At 36.2% G+C, this 18820-nt stretch overlaps 1 protein-coding gene and 1 long non-coding RNA gene across 2 annotated transcripts in view; both read right to left on the bottom strand.

Moving 5' to 3' along the window:
- The window catches only part of LOC123867338 (lachesin-like), an 83398-nt gene that overhangs the window by 42366 nt on the left and 22212 nt on the right, over positions 1–18820 (bottom strand). The gene's annotated exons all lie outside the window — the stretch shown is intronic.
- On the bottom strand, positions 12260–17542 carry LOC123867339. Its single transcript, XR_006796390.1, has 3 exons — positions 17531–17542; positions 17058–17063; positions 12260–12370 (listed from the first exon to the last, which is right to left on the bottom strand). It is a non-coding gene; the product is annotated as an uncharacterized LOC123867339 (long non-coding RNA).

The following is an 18820-nucleotide window of genomic DNA, read 5'->3' as shown; positions in this document are numbered from 1 at the left end:
TATTATAATATTAAAGTGTTTTTAAAAACTTGAAATTTTTCATGTAGAAAGGTAGATCCCTACTAAGAAAGGCATTTCAGATATTCTACCCAAGCGAAACCGGGGTAGGTCAGCTAGTCTAAATAAATAAAAGGAAAAGATGTCTGACTGACTAACTGACTGACTGATCTATTACAATAATCACCGATCAAACTCCTGGACGGACCGGCCATGCAGTTAGCTAGTATGTCGTAGATATCCGCTAAGAAAGGATTTTTGAAAATAGGGGTTTGGTAGTCCACGCGGAAGAAGTTGCAGGCATTAGCTAGTAAAGTATAAAATAGTTAAAAATTAATGCTTTTAGTATTCATACCTCAAATAAAGTTTGTCCCAAAAACATACAAAACTTTATGATACAGCACTGTCGACAACCCTAAACGAGACCTAGAGAGCTCAAAACGACGATTGCTCCCTAGACAAACGAGTAACTTGAAAACACATCCGTGAATAAGCAACTTTATGGGCCAGAACTAAAGGTCCATTATGAAAAGTTTTGTCAAGAAGAGCGAAAACATACGTATTTCAGTTTCTGTTGTTTTTGTCGTATCTCTTATATGAAATTATATACTGACATGGCAGTTCGTTTTTCAAATTTTTCATAAGTGTTCAGTAAGAGTTATAGTAGTTTTCCGAAACAAAATTCAATTTAGAGCTAAAATTTTATTAAAAATCGGTTAAATACGAAACAGACTCGTGCACCGAGGGTTCCGTACTTGGGTGTTTTTTCCAATATTTTGCACGATAAATCAAAAACTATTATCTATATAATAAATAAAACTCTGTTTTAAAATATACAGCTAAATCCCTTTTATATATCACATTTGGCATAGTTAACTTAGTTTGAAAATTGAATACTAACTATAATTATTTGTTCATGAACAAATATTACGGAATATACGTACGCAATGATACGGAAACTCGAGAAAACCATAAATGTTTTCGAGACGTGTTAACTCGTGCTAGGATAGGTACCTACAATACAATATATGGGGCGTACAGTAAGTGGAAAGGGAGCTGTCACGTAGTGTTTGAAATGTGGCGTGTTACCAGACTGTATTGTTTTAGTGCACGTTTTTCTTTATCATAACTTAGTTTGAGTTTGGGATCTCTCTAGCGTGAGCAATACTCTGAATGTAGGTTTATATAAAAGCTTATGAGAACTCCCCTGGTGCAGTGGTTAGCGCTGAAGTTATAGAATCATTTTGTTGTCCGTCTATCTGTCTGTCCGTCTGTCCATCTGTTCGTCTGTCCGTCTGTCGTGTCTGTCAAGAAAACCTATAGGGTACTTCCCGTTGATCTAGAATCTTGAAATTTGGCAAGTAGGTAGGTCCTCTAGCACAAGTAAAGAAAAAAATCCGAAATCCGTGAATTTATGGTTACAACCCAAATAAAATTAAATTGTGTTTCAATTAGTAAAGTAAGATAACTATACTATAAGCGAGGTATCATACGCAAGGACTCTACTTGTGCATTCTAAAACAGATTTTCATTTATTTTTAAGCATAATAGTTTTTTTATTTATCGTGCAAAATGTCGGAAAAATACCCGAGCAAGGAACCCTCGGTACGCGAATTTGACTCGCACTTGGCCGGTACTATTATTTACGATACATTTGTAGATAACGTTTTAAATGAGAAGGTATTGCCTGCAGTCTTATCTTTCCGCTCAGTACACAGTAATTAGTTGCGAATCGCCCAATAAACACCCGTCAGCCTTATCGCGCAGCGCCATGCGAGTAAATGGTGACTGCAGAGTAACGCGATATTAATGAACGAGAATAATTATATTGAAACCAATTTAAAACGTACTAATAACGTATAATAATATTATAAATAGATTGTAGGTAGGTATCGTACCTAGTAGAGGAAACTTTTTTAATTTATTCCCTTAAACAGAGTTAAGTAGGGGATGAAAGTTCTCGTGGAACTATTAGTAATTTTTAAAGTTTGACAGGAATAATGAAATTAGCGTTTTAGTTTCCGAAACGCCAGTAAAAATGTATGTTGTGAAGTCTAACCATCAATCTCCATATTTCTAAATTCAAACAAGTGTAAATTAAAAATTTGCAATACTCCGACAAGTGAAGGTTACAATAACTAGAAAAGAGCTGATAACTTTCAAACGGCTGAACCGATTTTCTTAGACTATTCCGCGCCTACGATCCAAAGTATCTGAGTTTTCCAAAACATCATTTTCAAATAAATAATTATGTATATCTAGGCAACGTCCATCTTGACAGCTTGACATTTGTCAATTGACACTTGAATATTATGAACCTAAGGGTTATCTAACCTTTTTTTCTACAAGAAAACTAGAAAAGAGCTGATAATTTTTAAACGGCTGAACCAATTTTTTTGGATTATAGCTAAGAACACTCTCGATCAAGCCACCTTTCAAACAAAAAAAAAGTAAATTAAAATCGGTTCATTCGTTTAGGCGCTACGATGCCACAGACGGATACACAGATACACAGACACACAGATACACAGATACACACGTCAAACTTATAACACCCCTCTTTTTGGGTCAGGGGTTAAAAAGACAAATTTTACGTAAATAAACTGTCAACCCCTATATTATGTAGGTACCCCCTTTGTAAATGACTTTTTAAACATCCTTTCCTAGTACTTAATATTATCTAGGTACCTACTGAAAAAATTCAGATGGTTTCTGAGTTGTTGCCCATGGAAAATCCCATCATGCACACAGCTAGTAGGTACCTAGGTATTTACTATGTATAAAATATTTTAATGTTTAAACTATCATGAGTGATTTCCATTTTAAACTCGTCGGGCTTACATCAACTAAATACGTGATAACCGGGACGTTCTATACTGTAATGTATAAAATATTTCTCCGAATATTATTTGTATATTTATTTAACAGAAATGTATTCAATATAATTTTATTCTGGAAAAAAATTACTTAATATAATATAGAGTCAGCAAAACTTGTGACGTGAAAGTAAATTTATTTCCCGTGACGCCATAGTCCATGGCTCATAAAGTTTGTGTTGTGTTGTGTTTTCATAACTTTTATGAGTGTAACTATGTGTATTTTGCTAAATTTTAATTAAATGAAAGACCGTGATCATTTTTTTTAACCCCCAACCCAAAAAGAGGGGTTTTATAAGTTATGTGTGTATCTGTGTATCTGTCTGTGGCATCGTAGCTCCTAAACGAATGGACCGATTTTAATTGTTTTAAGTTAATTTTGTTTGCAAGGTGGCTTGATCGAGAGTGTTCTTAGCTATAATCGAAGAAAATTGGTTCAGCCGTTTGAAAGTTATCAGCTCTTTCCTAGTTTTCTTATAGAGGTTTTTGTGTCAGTGGTTTTTTAAATTTTAAGTTATACATCGTACAGCTTAATATAGAGCACAGCTTTATTTGTTGTATTTATTTATCGACTGGCGCTTGGCTGCAATCAGACCTGCTGGCAAGTGATGATGGAGTCTCAGATGGAGCGCACTCGCCTAGAAGATGCTTATTTATCTGTCTATCTATTAAGTTTTCACACTCATCTATTTAACCAAGTTGGTACATTGACATGGCTTTGCGGAAGAACTGTATCAATCATTTTTATAATCCCATTTGTTGTGATTGGCTGAATTTACAGTACTCTTGTTGCAACAATACACTATAGTCAAAAGTAAGTGAGCGTCAAACCAATCAGAGGTGATGCGATCATGACATTGCAGCTTTTCTCCGTTATCGAGCACCTGATAATAATAAAGATTCAACTTGATTTCACTCCATCTATAGGTACGTATATTGGCCCTTAGAAATGACTAATTTTCCTAACTAACTAAATCAAGATGGCACATCAGGCCGGCACAAAGGGAGGTCCGAACTCAAAAGGCGAAGGATACAGCTGTCAAACGCTTTTGTTTTACGCCCACTTCCAATTTTCACAACCCCAAGCCGGTCGGAGTCAGGGAGTAGGGACTCAGATGTAGGTAGCAATATTCTCGTAGCTTGTTAGCTACCATTACCTTTTTAGGGTTCAGTAATGCCAGAGAAAAAAAAAACCGGCTAAGTGCGAGTCAGACTCGCGCACTGAGGGTTCCGGGTACTCGGGTATTTTTCCAACATTTTGCACGATAAATCAAAAACTGTTATACATAAAAATAAATAAAAATCTGTTTTAGGATGTACAGGTAAAGCCCATTCATATGATACCCCACTTGGTATAGTTACAATATCTTATTTTAAAAATTGAAACACATTTTATTTTATTTTTTTAATGATGTAACCACAAATTCGCGATTCGATGACGAATATGTATTTATTGTGTATGTTGCACTTACGTACTTCAATTTATTTGGAGAGTGTTTGGTTTCATTATCTGATCCCCTCAATTGTGGTCTTCGTAATTAGCCATAATAGTAGCTTGGAAATTAAGTATTATCCAAGTGAAAGCATTAATTCATTTTACCAAACACACCAATTGAAGCATTAACTCAGTAAAGCTTTATTTACTTTCGTCACTCGTTAACTCGTTAATTGACTGTAAATTGAATTCGATTCTAATTAGTCTGAGCGACAATCGTTGCAGCCTGCAGTCACACGAACCCAATGCGTTATCCTTTGACAAGTAAATGCGTATCTAGAATCATATGCACTTTGTAACCCCCGACCCAAAAAGAGGAGTGTTCTTTTTTTTTTGATTAAAAATAATATTAGTCATTTTTTAATCATGACTAACATTCCCATTTCCCCTCCAACTAAGCGTAAAGCTTGTGCTAGGAGTGGGTACGACAATAGTGTTATAAGTTTGACGTGTGTATCTGTGTATCTGTCTGTAGCATCGTAGCTTCTAAACTAATAAACCGATTTTAATTTAGTTTTTTTTTTGTTTGAAAGGTGGCTTGATCGAGAGAGAGCTATAATCCAAGAAAATCGGTTCAGCCGCTTGAAAGTTATCAGCTCTTTTCTAGGTACTGTAACCTTCGCTTGTTGGGGGTGTTATAAATTTTAATTTACACTTGTTTTAATTCTAAATTTTTTAAGACGACTCAACTACAACTCAACTACAGTAAAATCTGTTTAACTGGGCCCTGAATATGTGAGAAACCTCTATTATTATTGATGACTAGCAGCTGACGCCCGATACTTCATCCGCGTGGATTTAGGTTTTTCAAAATCCCGTAGGAACTTTTTAACTTTCCAGGATAAAAAGTACCTCGCCTATGTCTTTTCTTAAATAAATGCAAATATTTTATTTTTTATTTTTTTATTATATCGATTGAATCTTGCAACTGCTCGGAATATTGAAGCGAAAGTAAACGATTAATAAATGTTATTCGAGGGTAATATATCTATGTCCATTTTAAACGTCAGACAAACTTAAAGTAGTTTTTATATATATATACTTTCGCCTTTATAATTTTAGTGACATAACGATACCCCATAATATGTCCAAGTTCAGGCATTTAAAAGGATCATGTGTCGATTTTAAAATGACATCACTGACCACACGCATTGGGCTTTACTTGTACACAAATATTTTATAGCAATGCATGCATAATTATTATCATTCTTCGGAGAAAATTATCTCCTTTCACAAAATTCGATGCAAATTAGTCTGTTTGTAACACGATTCGCAAACTCTACAATGAAATCATTTTATGCAACCATAGCGCTGCATTTCTATTAATTAATCACAGGTGATTAAAATTTCACACAACTATTAATTAAACCAAATTTGAATCAAAACAACTCGGATGATGAATGCTTTGCATTGCGCTGTAATTTTGAATTTCGTATTGTTATCATTCACCGGTGGAATGGTGCCCTAATTATAATTTATTAGCAATACAAATCTAACTCGCTCCAAAATTGCGGAATTCTGTTAATTGAGGCATGTGATTAATACATGCCAATCGCCAATTAGCCGTCTGTCCGTGTATTTGAGACTTCCAATCATTTATAATATTCCAGACTAGCTGATGCCCGCAGCTTCGCCCGCGTGGATTGGTAAGATCCCCTGCAGCATCAGGATTGAGGAGTTGGAATCCAAATTTTTTATGAAACAGTGTCGCAAAGTTCCTCTATCGATTAAAAAAGAAATTACGCAAATCGGCTCAGAAATCTCGGAGATTTCGGTGTACATAGGTCGAAAAACACAACTCCCTTTTTGAAAGTCGGTTAAAAAAGTAGCCTATGTTACTCCCTAGTCAATCCTCTACTTGTCTGTGAAAATCCCGTCAAAATCGGTTCAGCCGTTCCAAAGATTAGCCTTTTCAAACAGACAGACAGACAGACAGACAGACAAAAATTTTAAAAACGTGTGATTCAGTGTTGGTATCGTTCAAATAACCATATGAGCTTAATATGAGGTAGTTATTTCGAAATTACAGACAGACACTCCAATTTTATTTATTAGTAAGTATAGATAGTGTAGTGATCGAATATTTTGACCAACGCAACGCGACGTGCTGGAATAATTGGTCATTTTAATATTGGTTCCGCTTGATTTACTTATATTGCAATACAAGGGGGGTTAGTGTGGGTGAGCGTAGCGTCCCCTCGCCTCATACCCCGATTGCCATCTCAACATTGCACTTAAAATAATCAACCTTTGTACCAAAGTTATAAATATCATACAGTAGTAACTTTGAGTAAGATATCATAGACGAAGTAGTGTGAGTGAGCGCCTTACTTCTCTTACCACGACTACTATTCGCAATATATTCTACCTACGAACTTTCTAATTACCTACCATATACATTTATTTATAATTTTAATGACAACGTTATTACCTACTATATTTGGTTTTAGAATAACCTATATGTTGTTAGTTTGTAAGTACCTAATTGTTATACCTGGATTTTGAGTACTATACCACTAGATTAATGTGTTACCTTTAATACCTAATGTCGACGCTGGCGTACGGTAAAACTCAAGTGGCGAGTTTATGAATACTCCTGAACTATTGTAGACTGTGTAAATGTTTTGCTATCGCTACACTATCGCGCACATGATTCCTGGTAAACAGAACTCCTCTGACGCAAGAATATCTATTTAGAACTAGCTGATGCCCGCGACTTCATTCGCGTGGCTGTAGGTTTTTTAAAATTCCCGTGGGAGCTCTTTGATTTTCCGGGATAAAAAGTAGCCTATGTGCTAATCCAGGGTATAATCTATCTCCATTCTAAATTTCAGCCCAATCCGTTCAGTAGTTTTTGCGTGAAGGAGTAACAAACATACACACACACGCACACATACAAACTTTCTCCTTTATAATATTAGTGTGATCCAGCACAAGGTGTGTCTTGGCCCGATAGAGTTAAAAATATTTTGAATTTCATGCCCCGATTGCCATCTGAACCTGTCGCGTATTATAGTGTTCACGTGATTCCTCGTAATCAAACAGAGCTCCTCGCGACGCGGGAGGAGGAGGGATATCTGTTCAGAATCCGGCGCAAGTGACTCTCGACCCTGATAGAGCGGGAGCGGGGTGCTCTAAGCCGGGACATCGCGTAGCTTGAGTGTCGGTGAGGGGCTAACGACGGACTTTGCACTCGTTTTTCATGTTTTTTGAGTTGCCTTTTTCACCCTAATTGGTAGTTTGTACTCTCTTTCTTTTTTATTCCGGTACAAGTCAGCCCCTGATTGCGATCTCGGTAGAGGAAAAGTGCTGATGCTATCTAATATGGAAGTGAAGTAACCTAAAAGCGATATTATGGCAGTTTTCAGGGTGCCAAACGGGTCCCTATCACTAAGTCTTCGCTATCCGTCCGTTCGATTGCCTATTAGCAAACTATAGGTATTTCGTGAACCGTAAATATGTAGAGACTTGAAATTTTCACCGAATATGTATTTCTATTGCCGCTATAACAACAAAATATTATGTATTATAAAAATTTAAAAATGACTGTCATGAATATTTCAAAAATAAAAAAGTGTTATTAGATGAAGATGATACGGCACCCTTCGTGTACGAGTCCAACTCACACTTGACTGATTTTTAGGGTTCCATACCTCAAAAGGAAAAACGGAACCCTTTGACGGAACGGTCTGTCTGTCTGTCTGTCCGTCCGTCCGTCTGACTGTCTGTCGTGTCTATCAAGAAAACTTATAAGATACTTCCGGTTGATCTAGACTAGAATCTTGAAATTCGGCAGGTAGCCTACCTACCTTTCTTATAGCACAAGTAAAGGAAATATCCGAAAACCGTGAATTTGTAGTTACATCACAAAAAAAATTAACTTAACTATACCAAGTGGGATATCATCATATGAAAAAGTTTTACCTGTACATTCTAAAATAGATTTTTATTTATTTTTAGGCATAATAGTTTAGAATAGGGGATGAAAATTCGTATAAAATTCCGTAAATTTTCAACTTGTGTCTATGAAAGTGGAACACACTTCAACACACGCACACTTCAATTTCAAAATTCAACTGATAGGCTCTTATTTCTATGATTTATCGCGAGTCCTTGAGTGTAGTCGGTGTCGAGTCGTGTAGTGTGCGAAGACCTTTATGCTATTTTCTCTGAGCTCAGCTCAGCTGCTATTATGTGCCAACCGAGAGCGCTTTGGCTACTTAAAGTTGTTATAAAGTCTTGGTAAAAAGTTAAAAAGTTCGCTATTGTGTTGAAGCCGCAACGATCTTTGTGTAACAAAAGAATAGTACGTTATCATCTGGGTGTAGTTCATCGTCCAAACGGGGTCATTTCACCCGCGTTCACTGACCTTTCCTGAATTAATTACCCTTTACTTTAAATTCTAGCAAAACACCGTGATAAATTAATGGGTGATAATTTATTATGTAAATTTTGGATTAAAGACTTAGTCTTATTTATTGTGGAATGGGTCTACCCGCGAACTTTCCGCTGTGTACGAAAATCTAGCGTGGCGCGGTGAGCGGCAAAATCAAATATTCTAGTAATGCATCAGTCAATTGCATTAGTTATGAGTGATGAATGATCGATTGATGGTGCAGAAAATTAATCTGATATATTTTTATACAGTATTTCTGTATAAAAAATCGTGATTGTTAATTATTGTTTAAAAATATATTTTTTAGTAGCTTCACTTAGGTCCCGGTAGTGCGCCCCGGTAACATGGCTAATAATTTCTCTTCGGAGATATTGTTGGCTATGGCTAATGACCTGGCAGGGGGGAGGTTTCTCCGCGTGTCCCTCTGACTAGCAGAGGGCACAGTGGACGAAGCGGAGGATGGGACGCGGGCGACGTGCGCGTCCCAAGGTCGGGGGACGCACTTCGTTGGTGCGTCCCGGAGGTGCGGTGGTGAGGACCGAGCAGGTCCCCGGTGGAGGGTCTGCCTCGGCAGACGTCGCTGGCTGGGTCGCGGTTGTTTGCTTCGGCGTTCCCGTGACCCAGTCGCCAGGCGACGCGCAGTAGCGCCGCTGGGGTTTAGTGGGTATTCCGGTCGCCTCTCGGCCGGCGAGTCCCACATACCCTCCCTCAGCTGGCTGGCTGCCTCACGGCTGGTTGGCTAGCTTCCGGGAGGGGATGCGTAAATGCATTCCCCAGCGTCAACAAAAAAAAAAGCTTCACTTAGGTATGTGTTCAGTCAATTACAAAATATGTTATGTTGGGTAAGATTCAGATGCTATGTAGGTACATTGTACAGTACGTACAGTGGTGACGTAGCATAAGACTCAATTGTAGGCCTCCCTGGCTATGGTCTTATTAGTGGGAGGTCCCGAATTCGATTCCCGGCAGGGGTTTGGAATTTTATTATAATTTCTCTAGTCCCTTCCAGGTTAGCCCGCTTACATCTTAGACTGCATGCACTTACCACCAGTTGAGATTGCAGTCAAGGGCTAACTTGTATCTGCATAAATAAAAAAGGTTCTAATAGGCTCACTCTAAGTTATATCTAAAGGAAGAACAATAATTCATCAAATAATATAGCCCCACTTTATTCCTACATTCCTCGGCTACACAATAATCTTGCGTGACTTATTTAGAGACAGGTGACATACGATCGGTATAAGCTGGAAAATTCCACTAACTCAAGGCTTATGAAATATTCGGACAGATATATTATTTGCGCTGTAGACGTTTGGTACATGACCTCATTTCCAAAATGGATTCTCTCTGTGTAATCCATATTATCCATAATTCCACACGAATATTATAAATGTGATAATATGTCTGTTTGTCTGCTGACTTTCCACTGCCCATCCGTTGATTGATTATGACGTTTAGTCGATACAATAATTAGATTACTATAACTTGCATCCCAGGAAAGAACATAGACTAGTTTTTATTTCGGAAAATCAAAGAGATCCCGCGCGATTTTATTTATAAAATCTAAGTCCATTTTGACGAAGTTTTAGGCATTATATTATAAGTGGCAAATAGATAACTTGGATCCTGGAAACTACCGTGTTATAAAGGTTATAGCCTACTTTTATCATGGAAAATCATTGAGCTCCCACAAGATTTTACAAAACCCATATCCACGCGGACGTAGTTGCGATTAGTCTAGTTAACAATAAAATGTGTAGTTCTTCCATGTCCACTTTTTCTTTTTTTTTCTTTACTGTTACAACTTTCTGCTACAATTTTTATTTTTTATTTTATTCTATTCATATAGAAGTTAGCCCTTGATTGTGTTACGTAGTATATCTCACCTGGTGATAAGTGATGATCCAGTCTAAGATGGAAGGAGGATAACCTGGAAGGGGTATGGCAGTTTTCATTAAACCTATATTGTTTTGGTTTCTACACGGCATCGTACCGGAACGCTAAATCGCTTGGCGGCACGGCTTTGCCGGTAGGGTGGTAACAAGCCACGGCCGAAGCTTCCCACCAGACAGAATTAAATTAAAATAAGTAATAGCACTAAGTATTAAAGATTAATAAAATAAGTATTAAATAGTTTTGTGCGCTTCAACCGTGAGTTTCTAGTTTGAATCAGATTCTTTGTTAAAGAATTTTTGCTTTAATAAAATCTTTCTTCCGTTACAAAGGACTACAATCTTTAGAGAATGTTTTATTAAAAACCAAACGACGTGTTCTGGCATAGTTTAAATCACACTTTTTTGAAAACATAAGTATTTACGTATTATATATTATAGAGTAGGCATCGTGTCTGGTATGTTGGAACAGAATTTTACTAACGATTTTAGGAATGTTGGCATCATGCAATTTATTATTTTATTCAGTTCAATTCAGATGGATTCGAACTAGAAAAACATTTTTTTTTTTGTTTAGATGATCATTCCAGTCCAAAATATATAATTTTACACCAAAACTTATAATATTGGACAAATACTTGGGTAAGTATTTGTCTAAAGGTCGCTTCACAACGAAAAAACTATAGTATTTACTTGTATTTCTTTTCCATCTATGTTTTATTAAGATAAATAACAGATTCATAAAAATAATCAAACCCAACACTATTGTAACGAAATTAATTGGATCAATTTATAACAAACAAGGTTCACCCACTTACAAATTTTTAATGTACAGTCGCATAAAAAAGGTTCTCATTTCGAATCCGTAGGTGGATTAATTAAGCCTTCCATACACACGCACACCACTCCTTTGACGGATTGAATGAAAGCTGAGGGAAGTACGGTTCGCCAAATTTAACCAATTACACGCCAAGTGGTCTGTGAGCATACGGACGTATGTACAGACGAGTATATAATATTCGTTCGTATCTAAATGGACGAGAATTTTTAGTCAATTTTTTTTTTGCTGACTGCATTTTTATTAAAAACTAGATGTCCGCGACTGTGGAATTAGGTTTTTTAAAAATCCCGTAGAGAACTCTTTGCTTTTTGGGGATAAAAAGTAGCCTATGTCCGTCCCCGAGATATAAAGCTAACTCTGTACAAATTTCATCAAAATCGGTTAAACTATTGGGCCGTGAAAAGCTAGCAGATAGACAAACAGACACACTTTCGCATTTATATTATTAGTATAGAAAGTATCGGTTTTGATGATTTTTTTGTGCAATAGCACGTGCTGATAAGCGCTGGCCCCGATTTCTGGCAGAGATAATTTGAAAATTTCATCACTATTATCATCATCATCTACAGCTCGATCAATAGCTGAACATTTAAGGAGCGGACTGAAAACTGAAAGATCGGCGATTCAAACCCGGTTGCACTATTGACATACCTACTCTTAGCTATAAAATATAACAAGGGGAATAATAGTCATAATGATTGATATTCTTTTTTAGGGTTCCGTACCGTCCGTCCGTCCGTCCTTCCGTCTGGACGGTAAAATATATATACTTTTATTCGGGACTAATAGGCGCAAGCACAGTACATAGAATGAACATAGATAAAACATAAATACTAATAAATTAAACTTAAAAACCTAAATATTTACCTAAAACTTTCTATTTATTTCTATTGCTATAAGAACAAATAATAAGAATTACAAAATGACTGCCATGAAAAAAAAAGAAAAAATATACAATATTTCATGTACGATGGTACGAAACCCTTCCTATACGAGTTATGAAAAAAATATTATAAATTCACCAATTAGAAGCGGGATCGAGCGTTTTAAATTCTATTAAAGCGATGAACAAATGAATTGAAAAACACAAATACAATTGAGTTCCCAGTCCCGTTCATCCAGGGTTATAATATTTCGACATTCAAAAACCTTTTCTGTACCATTCCGTAGGGTTGCCGCTTTCGCATGGATCACACTAATATTATAAAAGCGAAAGTTTGTATGTGTGTGTGTGTGTGTGTGTGTATGTGTTGTGTGTGTGTGTGTATGTTTGTTACTCCTTCATGCAAAAACCACAGGACGGATTTGGCTGAAATTCGGAATGGAGATAGATAATATCCTGGATTAAACACATAGGCTACTTTTTATCCCAAAAATTAAAGAGTTCTCACGGGATTTCAAAAACCTAAATCCACGCGGACGAAGTCGCGGGCGTCAGCTAGTTGAATAATAAATGATTAGCCTTTATTTTCATCTTGAGACTTCATCATCAACCCATCGCTGGCTCACTACTGAGCACAGATCACCTTTCAAAATGAGAAGCCACTCACTCTTACACTGGCCAAGTGCGGGTTAGCAGGCTTCACAGACCTTTGAGAATATTATGGGGAACACTCAGGTATGCAGATTTCCTCACAACGTTTTTCTTCACCGTTAAAGCAAGTGATATTTAACTGCTTAAAATGCACATAGCTTCGAAAAGTTAGGTGCGTGCCCGGGATTGAACCCCCGAACCCCCGAATAGGAAGTTGACGTCTTAGCCACTAAGCTATTACCGATCTTATACATGGCACTTAATCTTTACTAATAGCATAAATGCGTAGTGACTATTTTTTTTTTACGGCTCATATTCAATCGATTTTGATAAAATGTAATACAAAAATAACTTACATCTAGAACACGGATATTGGTTTTTATTTTAATGCCGGAAGAGTTTCCATGGGATTTTCAGAAAATTTAATCCACATAGGCGTTGGCATATAGGCGAGTAAATACGCATCTTCTAGGTTATTACAACATCACAACAGTCATGATCACTTGCCAGCAGTCTGATTGCTAAGTGCTGTAGGTTTTGGAAAAGAGTTCGAACCCTTGTTACTAAAATTTCTGACAAGTGACAACCCTATTTGACAGCAATAATATCCAATTTAATTAAGCCAAGAGGAGGTTAAAGTATACCGGTCAAGTGGGAACGCATTGACGTTGAATCTCAAAGCTGCTTAACCGGCCTTGAAAACCAGGTCTGGGAAATTTTGCATGGAAAATGTCAAGGCTAGAAATTTCAACCAAATTTTCAATGCATTTTACTACATTTCCAACTAGCTTTAGTCCCTGCTGACGCCAGGAAATATAGTATTTCAGCAGAATCTTTTACCGGAAAAATCTTTCACTACATGTGAAAGACTATGAGTGAAAAAATTAATATTACCTACCTACTAGATTTTGATCATGAAAAAGACAAATTTAAGTAATGTCAGTATTTTTTATTTATGCTTACTTCTAAATAGTAAAAAAAGCTAATAAAATATCGTGCATCATTTTACAGGAGGAACAAAAAACTAAAAGCTGTTCAAACTTATCTATGCTTACCTACAACGATACAGTTATCGTTTTGATTGAAATCACGATCTTCGGACTCAGTTTTAGCACAGTTTTAAGCCGTTTTACTTAGAAATAAGTTCAAGTTTGTATTAGTGATCGAAATCAAATCTTTGGACTCAATTTTAGCACAGTTTAAGGCCGTTTTGCTTGAAAATGTGGTCTGATTTGTATTCAGTGGGCTGACAACATCCAAAATAAAGAAAAAAATACTTTGATCAGAAGCACAGTTCACGACAGTAATGAATAGAGACAGTAGTTGTAAAAAAACGTCGCGGCTTCAATTACACCTTAGCCTTAATTGGCGGACGTCAAACATAGGTGGGCTGTATAGGCTATGAAAGGACTAGGTAAAATTGATTTCATAATACCTCTACCCAAATATTAGAAAGCTAATGTTGATTCAGGATCAAACCGAGCTTTCTCACTCTAGTTCACTCTGCCTTTACCTACACCGTTTTATTCACCAGGTCCTCAATCTAAATAGTAATAAACACATAATCATCACCTTCTTTGGTCTAAGAATGCGTTCTTTTCAAAGGTCGTAAGAACCCTTGGAATGAATTAGTTTAAAAAGGTTCATTAAGGGTGTACTTATAACAAGAAAAGTTATTCGCAAAATAACATTCAAAGCGCACAAAGTCGCAGACAACCGCTAGTTAGCCAGAAAGTTTTAATTTGGTACGAAAATATACAGATCTACGTGGCCCTTTGAAGAGCTTCGTATACTTAAAAACTGTAAAAACAGGTCAAGTGCAAGTCCGACTCACACTCGAAGGGTTCCGTACCATCATACAAGATATTATAACGCTATATCCATACTTTTTAGTTTGCATGGCGGCCATTTTGACAGTTTTATTATTTGTTGTTATAACAGCAATAAACATACACACTCTATTATAGCTGTAATAGTACTTTTATATTATTCTGTCGCTCTACCTACACCAGTTCATGAGATACAGCCCTCTGACACACAGACGAACAGACGGTTGGACAGACAGTGGAGTCTTATTAATAGGGTCACGGGTACTGAACCCTAAAAAGCTGAGTAAAGTCAATTTTGTCCTACTTTACCAATTTACAACTTGATGGCAAAGTTCCTTGTTATTATTCCTTTTTGTTTGAACATGTTTAAAGAGCTATTAGGCTTCGAGAAATATCTAGTAAGTATAACAATTGAATTGGCGGCCTCATTAGTTCGGGGAACGAGATTATCTTTCGAGATGAAACTCTGTGGTCTTGGTAGCTCGTTTATAAATTACTAGCAACTTTCCCCGGCTTCATAGGGATAGCTTATTACAATTTTCGTAAGGATCTCTATTTTTTAAACAAAATATAGCCCAATAAGTAAATCTGTATTTCATTAGATGTACTCGGTGTGGATGGAACAGCTGCTTTTTATATCATTCAGTGTTCAAAAATTAAAACTTTAAAAAAATTCTGTCTATTAATTAATCTCTCGCATCCCGCCATTCAAATAAAAGGCTAGAGGCCGTCTGGTTCACCAATTATTATTTACCCGCACTGGATAAGTGAATAGTTAGACTGGGCCGTCAATAAAATAAAATAAAAAATGAAGCATGGCCAGAGAAGCCAATTATTCTGCACATTAAGTACTGGATTCAGAGGGGTAGGCTTTCCTATGACGTCCATAGACAATAAGAATGTGCTAAATTACAAGACACTAACAATACGATAACTTTCTCCTAAAATGCTCTGAACGATATTAAAAAAAACCCGTAGTGAAATGCACTGGAAAGTTAAGTAACTTAATTTTTTTTACTGAAATGGAACCTGTTGCTAATTAATAAGGAAAGAAATGAAAGTCTGTAAGTATAATATGGTAAGCAGTCTACTATTAAGCAAAATATTGCACTGATTGCCATTGATTTACTGTTTCTTACCCATTGAGAAGTTCCATCCTGTACCTTTGAAAATATTGACCAGAGCACGAAACTAAGTACCTGACAGTAAAACCTTTATAAAAAAAAGGATTATCAAAGTTAGCCAAGATTTGAATTTTACGGAGTAATATATACAAACCTTACCTCTATCCAGAATGAACCCTATTATTTTTGGGATAAAATTTGTTATCTTATTTTAAACTGAAGTTATTAGGTATTAGCTATTAGTTTGCTAAGTTGCGTTCAAATCTCTCCTAAACCTTTAAAAAAATATAACGTTTTGGGTTCTATATCCATAGAAATACTTCTTTCGATTAATTTTTAAAAATACTTCTATCTATTTATATGTATATATAAAACATACAAGTCTATCTTTATTTTTAAGTCTTTGTCAATTGAATACTCCTACATGTACCTAGTCGTATGAAAAAGCTTGTGGAACTTTTTAGCTATAAATGACTGGGATTCAATCAGTTTTGCGCTTTTTACAGCTGAAAAAAACGTCCGGTGAATTTATTTGCCTTCAAAGAGATGGTGAAATGGATAGTGGTTTGATGGTGAATTGAGCGCTGTAAATGGCTGTAAATAAAGGCTTGAACAGACACAATCATCATCATCAACTCATCGCCAGCTCACTACTGAGCACAGGTTTAGGGCACAGTCCACGACGCTGGCCAATTGCAGATTGGCTACCTTCACACACTTTGAGAAAATCATGGAGAACACACAGAGGCAGGCAGGTTTTCTCACGCTGTTTTCCATCTATTTTCATCGAATTCATCATATTGACTATTATTATCATTAATCTGCAATAGGTTTAGTTTCATGAAAAAATATTTATTTCATTCAAAATTAAAATCCGTTTCTCGATATTGACAAACAATATTTGCAAAGCTCTATTCAGAAAACAAAGCAATCCCTTTCCATTCATATAATAAATACAGAACAAATGTATCGTATCAATTTGTTTCAAACAATCACTAAGCTGACTTGAAAAGACTGAAGAAAACAGTATAAGTACAATGGTACCTACTTCGTCTCAATAACTTACCTTTCACGATAACCTGCAATAGAGACCCTATGTATGGACTGTAGTAATAAAATGATGTGATGTTTTGTATAGCGGTCGTTTTTGGGGCTATAATTCATTATTAAAGAGAATAATTAAAAAAAACCGGCCAAGTGGGACTCAGACTCGCGCACCGAGGGTTCCGTACTCGGGTATTTTTTCGACATTTTGCACGATAAATCCAAACCATTAATGCATAAAAATAAATAAAAATCTGTCTTAGAATGTACAGGCAAAGCCCTATCATGGGATACCCCACATGATATGATTCTTATAGTACAAGACCCTTGCCTTTATTGCAATGAGTAAATTTTAAGAGTAACCCTAGTACTCTCCCTAGCGCTTTTCATACATACGTAGTTTTTATTTTATATTATTTATTATTTATTGGTACACCAACGGCAAGTTCACCAAGCCCTTAAATTAAAATAATATTTAACCTTTTTCTGTATGTTACACCACTTATATACATATATACACATAACGATTGTAAGATAAACTATATCATAAGAATGACTGATCACTTATTATCTCATTTGAATATTAGCGGACATATTGACGGGCAACTACGGAACCCTACATTGCACGTGGCCCAACACGAACTTGACCGGTTTTTTTCATAAAAAATTTTTACTTAAAAACTAACTCTTGGATTCAGGATTGATTTTCCGGGATAAAAATGCACCTAGATGTCACTCGCCAGGTCTTACAAAATATCACGTCGATCCGTTGGCGTTGCTCCGTTGCGGCGTGATTGAAGGACAAACGAACAAAAAAAACCTTTCACACTATAATACCAGTATGGGTAGGTGATGCTCTAGAAAATACAAAGTACATAATACTGACCTTATCGTTATAAGTGCGATCTTCCAGACAGATAAAAATAGCTACAGGATGGCAAAAGAAAGGAAATCTTATACATGTGATTTCCTTAGAGACGCAAAATATTTATGATACTAAAAATCGTTTTTTCCTGTGTATCCGTCTCGTCCCAAAATACAATATAAATTTTATTGTTTCATCTTTTTTTGGTTCCCGTATCTCAAAAGGAAATTCTTCTGATTTTCCTTTGTGAGGTAAGTATTCTTACGGATAGTTCCTTTATTAGATTCTTTACATATTATTCGTTCATAATGGATACTGTTTAACAAAATAGTCATTCTTTGGCGTTGCTTACAACTGTACAATTATTTTATTTTATTTTAAAAGGTGAAGATACAGTAGTACCTACGCTTGTGCGTGTGACACCAAATGCATAGCGATTCAGTCTACATTGATATTGGTGCGTGGTTTACGCACCTTTGGACACCTATGAGCAATGAGCATGCATCAAAATATGGTTGGGTTATACCAGGGTTGGTTTTACTTGAAACTTTAATAAGATTTAAAGACGCCGCTCTTTCCTTTTGTCTGAAAATTTCCGTCGCTTAAATATCTGTTAGCCGAGATATTATCAGATCCGTCTCGCGATATTACTCGTTGGAGATTGCAGTCTGGGCGTCTTTGCAGATTAATATTAAACTTAAGAAAGGGTATAATGGATCTTATCGGATTATGTTCTTCAAATTACGTAAATTGTGTATAATTTTGCTGATTAAGAGGGAAGAAGATTTACTTACTTTAGTTTCTTTGCAACTTTTGCTTTGATTTTTCCTGTGAAATTATTAACTCATCTCTGGTTTATGCTATTTGTCTTTTGTTTTAAAAAAGCAGCGAAGTGCGAGTCAAACTCTTGCACCGAGGGTTCCTCGG

This window comes from Maniola jurtina, chromosome 8, assembly GCF_905333055.1.
Source record: "Maniola jurtina chromosome 8, ilManJurt1.1, whole genome shotgun sequence".
NCBI lineage: Eukaryota > Metazoa > Arthropoda > Insecta > Lepidoptera > Nymphalidae > Maniola > Maniola jurtina.
The sequence above is the reverse complement of the archived record's forward strand: the minus strand, read 5'-3'. Positions and strand labels throughout refer to the sequence as shown.